Raw genomic sequence first — 10,632 nt, 5'->3', positions numbered from 1 at the left:
GAGCCACAGTCAGCTCCCAGTCTTGTTTTTGCTGACTGTATAGAGCTTCTCCACCTTCGGCTGCAAAGAATATAATCAATCTAATTTTTGTGCTGACCATCTGGTGATGTCCATGTGTAGAGTCTTCTCTTGTGTTGTTGGAAGAGGATGTTTGCTATGACCAGTACATTTTCTTGGCAAAACTCTATTAGCCTTTGTCCTGCTTCATTCTGTATCCAAGGCCAAATTATATCAAGCTTCACCCAAAACTAGGGATTTTTTTTTTTCTTTTTTCCCGTGATTTCCTTTAAGACTATCTCCACTTATTTGTGCACATGTACATGTATGCTTGTATAAAAAGCTTTATTCCAAACCTAAAGTTTGCAGCAAAAATTAGATTAGAGGAAGTTTCCTTGGTGAAATAAAGTACACACAAAAAATGTCAGGAGAGGTTAGTTTTAGAAGATAGAGAGAGAGTGAATTAAAATCTCTGAACATGGACTCAAGTCTCTTAACACAACAACTACCAACAGCTAATGTCTTCAGAGAAAACACCTTCCCCCACAAGCTATGCTAGGATAGAAGAGGGAGATGCTTTAACCAAAAAAGTAAAAGGCAGGGGGCACTTATTGAAGCTGAAATACTCCTTCTGCCACTGAGTCACCTTGGAAATAACAAATGAAGTAGATGGAGGGAAAAAACATATCTGTGTGTATTCTATTGAACAGATATATGGCAGGGCATAGAAAGATGTGTGTTTGTATATACATATTTACAAACATAAATTTTCCTGAAGGACTTCTGAACTATCAAGAGCCTGTGCAAGTAATGTCTATGATATGGGAAAAACTCATGTTCTTGAAAATGAACTGAAAAGAGAGACTTGCTTTTAATCCACCAACAATATGCTATCTCCAAAGTCAAGGTCTTATATAGACTTTGAGGTTATCAGGAAAAGTATTATCTGTTTCTCTTGCTTTAGAGAGTACCCTGCAGAAACAAACCAGGGAGATTCATGTGGGAAATGAGAATCGGAGGAAGTTTTACATTAAAAAACTTAATTGCAATACAAGAAGCATTAGACACTAGATTAGTAAACAAAATTGCAACCAAACTTAGCCCTGTGACATTTCATACAGTATATGAACAAAGATTCAATTTTGAGGTTTTAGGGAAATACACAATTATTTACATGCTATAATCTGAATCTCGTATAAAGATAGCCTTTGAAGTATGCTTTAAAAGATTGCTTCTCCATTAACACTATCTCAAACAGTTATCACAGGGCTCTGTTTTAAACTTCCAGTATTTTATTTGGTGGTAACTACAGTGATTCACGGGCTTCCCTGGTGGTTCAGAGGTTAAAGCGTCTGCCTGCAATGCAGGAGACCTGGGTTCGATCCCTGGGTCAGGAAGATCCCCTGGAGAAGGAAATGGCAACCCACTCCAGTATTCTTGCCGGAAGAATCCCATGGGCAGAGGAGCCTGGTGGGCTACTGAGCAACTTCACTTTCACTTTCACTTTCACAGTGATTCACAGAGAGCACCTGCATCATACCTATGGCTTGAAGCTACAAATGTCCTTGCCAACACCCTCAAGACATTTGGTCATTTATTCAGTCTTTAATAAATAACTTCTCTAAATAGTTCTGGACTAGGAGATTGTGTGTGTGTTTGTGTGTGCAGTAAGAAAGAAAGTTAATAGGAAGGAGACAGAAGCACAGTTCCCATTGTTGGGAAGATTATAATTTAACTGGAGGGAAAACATGGCCACATGGGCACCCTGACATTATGACTAGAATAAATTCATCACTGGATTACAAATCACTGAAGAAATAATTATCCATTATCATAATAACAAAAACACAAATAAACAGAATAAGTGTGGGATAATCCATGATAGAGTTATAGGGATCGCTACAGTTAGGAAAATAATCATTTGCAACTGTCATAGTAAAGATTGATACAGACAAAGATTATCAGTGTATACTAAATCTGGAAGAGCCAACGTGATCAGGCAGGACTAGAATATCTTTATGGTCTTAAAATGTCTTCCCACAGATTACCTATTATTTGCAAAAAAAAAAAAAAGTTTACCATTGAGAAATTAGAAACACTTTGTCTAAATAATAAAATTAACAACACCATTAATTTGCAGAGGTACATTGTGTGTCTAGGGATGTCATACTATAAGAAGGATACATTATGTATCTAGCATTTCACCCCAGATTGTATAATCTGAATCTAATCATGAGGAAACAAGAGGTAAACTCAACATGACTATTACTATTTTAAAGCCCTGCCTTCTTCAAAGCTGTAAACATCTTAAAAGACAAAGAAAAGTGGAGGAATTATTCCCAGCTAAAAATCTATGATTAGGTAAACTGAAAAAATTCAGAACACAGATGGGCATCCTCATTCTTAGCTAATGCAGACTGAAGTATTTACTTTCAGTGGTTCAGAAAAACTGTGTGTGTGTGTGTGTGTGTGTGTGTGTGTGTGTGTGCGTGCATGTGTGAGAGAGAGAGTAGGGGAAACAAATGAGGCAAAGCAAATGAGTCAAACTGTTAATAGTCAAATTCAGTAAAGGAGATGCAGGTATTCATTATACTATTCTTATAACTTGCCTCAGTGTTTGAAATTATTTTTAAATAAAAGTAAAATCTGAGTGAATTTAGTGCTTCACTTTTTCTCCTCTCCAACATATACACATAATATATATACAAAGTGTTGATTTCAACTTATTTTATACTCTGTAACTTGTTTGGTTGTAAGTACACATCCATCCAGAAACCTAAGCCAGAAATTTGGAAATTTTATTTCACTTGCCCTTTAGTATTATTAGCAAATCTATCATCCAGAGACATTAGCATGCCTCTCTAGACAACAACAATATCATCAAAATGTCAGTGTTCCCTAAATCAACTTATAAATATGTAAACTGCTTAAAATACCAACAGGTTTTTTAACTAGACATGCTGATTCTTGAGTTCATATGGAAAAATAAGCAAAAAATAATCATGAAAAATTGAAAACAGAAGGGCAAGCAGGAGAAACCAGCCTTTTTAGGTATTAAAATTTAATATAAAGCCCTAAAGTAAAAAGACAGTGGTGTAGTTGCATGAATTGACAGACAGATCAATGCAACATAAAGAAATGCAGAAATTGAGCCAATGCATAGTGACATGGAAAACTATAGAATAAACAAATTAGCAACAGTTAAATGTGAAATGTGAGGTAAGACCTAGGTACAGGAGTTAACAGAAGACTTTTCACTTTGTTTATAGTTGTTCATTGTTGAGCCATGTGAATCTTTTCACAGAATTAATGAGTGTAAAAAATCAAACAAAAACAAAACATTCATTGTGTTAAAGTTACTGAATTTGTAATTTTGCCAGAGTTAGACAGTAGGCAATTCTTTCCATGTGTAACGCTACTCTGAAATCAAACCAGACTGTACAAAAAGAAACTAGTGGCTGCACATTCAAGATCATATTGCAAAGTGCACCTAACAGTTGGTTTCAATATATTCAATACAAGAACATCAAAATAAATCTAACTTTGCTTTTACTTTCCCTAAGCCCAAACTTTCCTTAAGCCCAAACTTTACTTTTACTTTCCCTAAGCCCAAACTCTTGAGAAGACTATATGCAGGTCAGGAAGCAACAGTTAGAACTGGACATGGAACAACAGACTGGTTCCAAATAGGAAAAAGAGTATGTCAAGGCTGTTTATTGTTACCCTGCTTATTTAACTTCTATGCAGAGTACATCATGAGAAACTCTGGACTGGAAGAAACACTGGAATCAAGATTGCCAGGAGAAATATTGATAACCTCAGATATGCAGATGACACCACCCTTATGGCAGAAAGTGAAGAGGAACTAAAAAGCCTCTTGATGAAAGTGAAAGTGGAGAGTGAAAAAGTTGGCTTAAAGCTCACCATCCAGAAAACAAAGTTCATGGCATCTGGTCCCATCACTTCATGGGAAATAAATGGGGAAACAGTGGAAACAGTGTCAGACTTCATTTTTGGGGGTTCCAAAATCACTGCAGATGGTGACTGCAGCCATGAAATTAAAAGACGTTTACTCCTTGGAAGAAATGTTATGACCAACCTAGATAGCATATTGAAAAGCAGAGACATTACTTTTCCAACAAAGGTCCATCTAGTCAAGGCTATGGTTTTTCCTGTGGTCATGTATGGATGTGAGAGTTGGACTGTGAAGAAGGCTGAGCGCTGAGGAATTGATGCTTTGCAACTGTGGAGTTGGAGAAGACTCTTGAGAGTCCCTTGGACTGTGAGGAGATCAAACCAGTCCATTCTGAAGATCAGCCCTGGGATTTCTTTGGAGGGAATAATGCTGAAGCTGAAACTCCAGTACTTTGGCCACCTCATGCAAAGAGTTGACTCATTGGAAAGACTCTGACGCTGGGAGGGATTGCGGGCAGGAGGAGAAGGGGATGACAGAGGATCAGATGTCATTATGGCATCACTGACTCAATGGACGTGAGTCTGAGTGAACTCCGGGAGTTGGTGATGGACAGGAAGGCCTGGTGTGCTGCGATTCATGGGGTTACAAAGTGTCAGACACGATGGAGTGACTGAACTGAACTGAACTGAAGCCCAAACAAAGGAAGGGGGTTTTAATCATGTTATATGGAATGTAAATTCTCTAACAGCATCCCATTGAAATCACAATACATCTAATGCTTACGAATCCTTGAATGTCCATAACCCTTTAAGACATCTATGAGACATTTACAGGTAGAAAAGGTGTGGCAGCCAACAGACTACCTGCTTAAATTCATTATAATATATACCACGTGTCATATATATATATATATATATGCAAAAAGTTTATTTCTTTATCTGATAGTTACTTTATAAAAGGTGCTTTAGGTTAAGAGGATAGACAAACCATATAATGGAGAGCCTAAGGGATGCCAGTGGAAAATATTAGAAACCCTAATTATATGATTATATGACTAACCTTAGGTTATTTAGGATTAACTAGAGCTTAATCCCAGTACTCTTGCCTGGAAAATCCCATGGATGGAGGAGCCTGGTAGGCTGCAGTCCATGGAGTCGCACAGAGTCGAACATGACTGAACGACTTCAGTTTCACTTTTCACTTTCATGCATCGGAGAAGGAAATGGCAACCCACTCCAGTGTTCTTGTTTGGAGAATCCCAAGGATGGGAGAGCCTGGTGGGCTGCCGTCTACGGGATCACACAGTCGGACATGACTGAAGTGACTTAGCAGCAGCAATCAACAGCAAAGGTGTCAATCACCCAAACAATAAGACCCGGGTGAATGACATTCTGTATTTCACATCAGAGCACATGGATTCAAGTTTAAATAACAAACTTTTTAAGCTTAATATTGTCTTTCCAGTAGGTACAGTATCTAGACAATAGTAGCGAGGGTCACTGGTTCAATCATCTCATCCCATAAAATCTGGAGATCATATATGAAATTCATTGGTATTGCTGAATGGGAAAGGACTCAAGGTTGCATCTATTCTCTGACCAGTAGTTATTATTAGGGACCTACCCTTGGATAATCAGTGAAGCAGAAAAAGCTTCCCGGGAAACAAAGTGCAGTTTTTAACTCCTACTGCTTTAAATGATAACATATATTTTTATATAAAGAAAATTACATCTCTGCAAAATTTAAGTACTTATGAAATGAAAAGCACCAGTAATACAAATCACCAAAGATAATTTTCTCAGTTTTCACCCAACAGGTCATCTTCCAACATTATAAAATATAAAGAGGATAGTAACAGATGTTATATACAGTCAAAAAAAAAAAAAAAACCCAAAGGTAATAATGCCACATTAGAGAATTATATGTATGTTTAACATTTTTTCATCCAGCTATGATTCAGCTGGCCTTTGAATAATGCTTTTTGAAATTCATTTTGAGGAGTTTTTACCCTCCAGTTCTTGAGTTTTTTTATTATTTTTTAATTAATTGATTTTTTATTGAATGATAATTGCTGTACAGAATTTTGCTGTTTTCTGTCCAACCTCAACATGAATCAGCCAGAGGTATACATATATCCCCTAGTTTTTGAACCTCCCTCCCATCTCTCTCCCCATCCCACCCCTCTAGTTTGATACAGAGCCCCTGTTTGAGTTTCCTGAGCCATATAGCACATTCCCACTGGCTATTTATTTTACATACAGTAATATAAGTTTCCATGTTACTCTTTCCATACATCTCACCCTCCCCTCCCCTCTCCCCATGTCCATAAGTCTGTTCTCTATGTCTGTTTCTCCATTGTTGCCCTGTAAATAAATTATTCAATACTATTTTTCTAGATTCCATATATATGTGTTGCTGCTGCGGCTGTTAAGTCGCTTCAGTCGTTTCCGACTCTGTGCGACCTCATAGAAGACAGCCCCACCAGGCTACCCAGTCCCTGGGATTCTCCAGGCAAGAATACTGGAGTGGGGTGCCATTGCCTTCTCCATATGTGTATTAGAAAACGGTATTTAACTTTCTCTTTCTGACTCACTTTACTCTGTATAATGAACCTAAGGTTCTAGGTTCATCCACCTCATTAGAAGTGACTCAAAGGTGTTCCTTTTTATGGCTGAGTACTTTGGCTTCCCTGGTGGTGCAGAGGTTAAAGCGTCTGCCTACAATGTGGGAGACCTGGGTTCAATCCCTGGGTGGGGAAGATCCTCTGGAGACGGAAATGGCAACCCACTCCAGTATTCTTGCCTGGAGAATCCCATGGATGGAGGAGCCCGGTGGGCTACAGTTCATGAGTCGCAAAGAGTTGGACACGACTGAGTGACTTCACTTCACTTCACTATTCCATTGTATATATGTACTGCAACTTCTTTATACATTCATCTGTCGATGGACATCTAGGTTGTTTCTATATTCTAGCTACTGTAAATAGTGCTGCAATGAACAAACGGATACATGTGTCTCTTTCAGTTTTGGTTTCCTCAAGGTATATGCCTAGGAGTGGGATTGCTGGGTCATATGGTGCTTTTATTTCTAAATTTTAAGGAATCTCCACAGCAGCTTCCATAGTGGCTGTATCAATTTACATTCCCACCAACAGTGCAAGAGTGTTCCCTTTTCTCCACACCCTCTCCAGCATTTATTGCTTGTAGGCTTTTGGATCACAGCCATTCTGACTGGTGTGAGGTGATAACTCATTGTAGTTTTGATTTGCATTTCTCTGATAATGAGTGATGTTGAGCATCTTTTCATATGTTTGTTAGCCATCTGTATGTCTTCTTTGGAGAAATGTCTGTTTAGGTCTTTTCCCCACTTTTTGATTGGGTTGTTTGTTTTCCTGGTATTGAGTTGTATGAGCTGCTTATATATTTTGGAAATTAATCCTTTGTCAGTTGTTTCACTTGCTATCATTTTCTCCCATTCTGAGGTTTGACTTTTCACCTTATAGTTTCCTTTGTTGTGCAAAAGTTTTTATGTTTAGTCAGGTCCCATTTGTTTACTTCTGTTTTTATTTCCATTACTCTAGGAGGTGGGTCATAGAGGATCTTGCATTGATTTATGTCATCGCGTGTTCTGCCAATGTTTCCTCTAAGAGTTTTATAGTTTCTGAACTTAGACTTAGGTCTTTAATCTATTTTGAGCTTATCTATGTGTATAGTGCTCGGAGAAGGCGATGGTACCCCACTCCAGCACTCTTGCCTGGAAAATCCCATGGGCAGAGGAGCCTGGTGGGCTGCAGTCCATGGGGTCTCTAAGTATCGGACACGACTAAGTGACTTCACTTTCACTTTTCACTTTCATGCATTGGAGAAGGAAATGGCAACCCACTCCAGTGTTCTTGCCTGGAGAATCCCAGGGACGGGGGAGCCTCATGGGCTGCTGTCTATGGGGCCGCAGAGTTGGGCACAACTGAAGCAACTTAGCAGCAGCAGCAGGAGCATGTGTATAGTGTTAGGAAGTGTTCTAATCTCATTTTTTCATGGAGCTGTCCAGTTTTCCCAGCACTATTTATTGCAGAGGCTATCTTTTTCCCATTGTATATTCTTGCCTCCTTTGTCAAAACTAGAGGACCCATAGGTTCATGGGTTATTTCTGGGTTTTCTATCTTGTTCCATTGGTCTATATTTCTGTTTGTGTGCCAGTACCATACTGTCTTGATGACTGAAGCTTTGTAGTATAACCTGAAGTCAGGAAGGTTGATTCCTCCAGCTCCATTCTTCTTCCTCAAGACTGCTTTGGCTATTTGGGCTCTTTTGTGTTTCCATATGAATTGTGAAGTTTTTTTGCTCTAGTTCTGTGAAAATATTAATAATTTTATAGGGATCACACTGAATCTATAGATTGCATTTGGTAGTAGAGTCATTTTCAAAATATTGATTCTTCCTATCCAGGAACATGGAATATCTCTCCACCTGTTTATGTCATCTTTGACTTCTTTCATTAGTGTCTTATAATTTTCTGTGTACAGTTCTTTAGTCTCCTTAGGTAAGTTTATTCCTAGATATTTAATATTTTTTTTTGCAATGTTGCATGGGATTGATACCTTAATTTCTCTTTCTGAGATTTCATTGTTAATGATTCAATGCAAGTGATTTATGTGTATTGATTTTGTATCCTGCAACTTTGCTAAATTCACTGATTAGCTCTAGTAATTTTCTCATACTAGCTTTAGGGTTTTCTGTGTACAGTATCATGTCATCTGCAAACAGTGAGAGCTTTACTTCTTCTTTTCCAATCTGGATTCCTTTTATTTCTTTTTCTTCTCTGATTGCTATAGCTAGGACTTCCAAAACTATGTTGAATAATAGTGGTGAAAGTGAACACCCTTGTCTTGTTCCTGACCTTAGGGGGAATGTTCTCAGTTTTTCACCATTGAGAATGTTTGCTGTAGGCTTATCATATATGACCTTTACTATGTTGAGGTAGGTTCCTTCTATGCCCATTTTTTAAGAGTTTTAAGCATAAATTGGTGCTGAATTTTGTCAAAGGCTTTTTCTGCATCTATTAATCGTATGATTTATATCTTTCAATTTTTTAATATGGTGTTCCACATCGATTGATTTCCGTGTATTGAAGAATCCTTACATCCCTGAAATAAACCCAACTTGGTTATGCTGTATGAGCTTTTGATGTGTTGATAAATTCTGTATGCTAAAGTTTTGCTGAGGATTTTTGCATCTATGTTCATCAGTGATATTGGCCTCTAATTTTCTTTTTGTGTGTGTGTTGTCTTTGTCTGGTTTTGGTATCAGGGTGATGCTAGCCTCATAGAATAAATTTGGAAGTGTTCCTTCTTCTGCAATATTTTGAAAGAGTTTTAGAAGGATAGGCATTAGCTCTTGTCTAAATGTTTGATAGAATTCTCCTGTGAAGCCATCTGGTCTTGGGTTTCTTAATGGGAGATTTCTGATCAGAGCTTCAATTTCAATGCATGTAATTGGGTTGTTCATACTTTCTACTTCTTCCTGGTTCAGTCTTGGAAGATTGAACTTTTCTAAGAATTTGTCCATTTCTTCCAGGTTATCCATTTTATTGCCATATAGGTTTCCATAATAGTCTTTTATAATCCTTTGCATTTCTGCATTGTTTGTTGTAACCTCTCCTTTTTCATTTCTAATTTTGTTGATTTGATTCTTCTCTTTTTTTCTTGATGAGTCTGGCTATGGGTTTGTTGATTTTGTTTATCTTCTCAAATAACTAGCTTTTAGTTTATTAATCTTTACTATTCTTTCTTTCTTTTTTTCTCATATATTTCTGCTCAGATCTTTAGGATCTCTTTCCTTCTATTAATTTTGGGGTATTTTTGTTCCTCTTTTTCCAGTTGTTTTAGGTGAAAGTTAGGTTGTCTACTCGATGGTTTTATTTCTTGAGGTAGGATTGTATTAGTATAAACTTCCCTCTTAAAACTGCTTTTGCTGCATCCCATAGGTTTAGAGTTGTCATGTTTCCACTGTCATTTGTTTCTAGAAATTTATTGATTTCCCTTTTGATTTCTTCAGTAACCTGTTGGTTATTTAGAAATGTGTTGTTTAATCTCCATGTGTTTGTGTTTCTTACAGTGTTTTCCTTGTAATTGATGTGTAGTCTCATAGTGTTGTGGTCAGAGAAGATGCTTGAAATGATTTCAGTTTTCTTAAATTTACTGAGGTTTGATTTGTGACACAGGTTGTGGTCTATCCTGGAGAATGTTCCATGTGCACTTGAGAAGAAGGTGTATTTTTTCTGCATTTGGATGGAATGTCTTGAAAATATCAATGAGATACATTTCATCTAATATATCATTTAAGGCTTGTGCTTCCTTATTAATTTTCTGTTTTGATGATCAGTCCATTGGTGTGAGTGGGATGTTAAAGTCTCCTACTATTATCATGTTACTGTCAATTTCCCCTTTTATGCCTGTTAGTGTTTGTCTTATGTATTGAAGTGCCCTATGTTGGGAGCATAGCAATTTACAATTGTTATGTCTTCCTCTTGGATTGATCCTTTGATCATTATGTAGTGTCCTTCTTTATCTCTTATAATCTTCTGTATTTTAAGGTCTATTTTGTCTGATATGAGGATTGCTCCCCCAGCTTTCTTTTGCTTCCTATTTGCCTGGAATATATTTTTCCATTCTCTCACTTTCAGTCTATATGTGTCTTGAGGTCTGAAGCGGGATTTTTATA

The sequence above is a fragment of the Capra hircus genome (genome assembly GCF_001704415.2).
Source record: "Capra hircus breed San Clemente chromosome X unlocalized genomic scaffold, ASM170441v1, whole genome shotgun sequence".
Lineage (NCBI taxonomy): Eukaryota > Metazoa > Chordata > Mammalia > Artiodactyla > Bovidae > Capra > Capra hircus.
Note: the sequence above shows the minus strand (reverse complement) of the source record.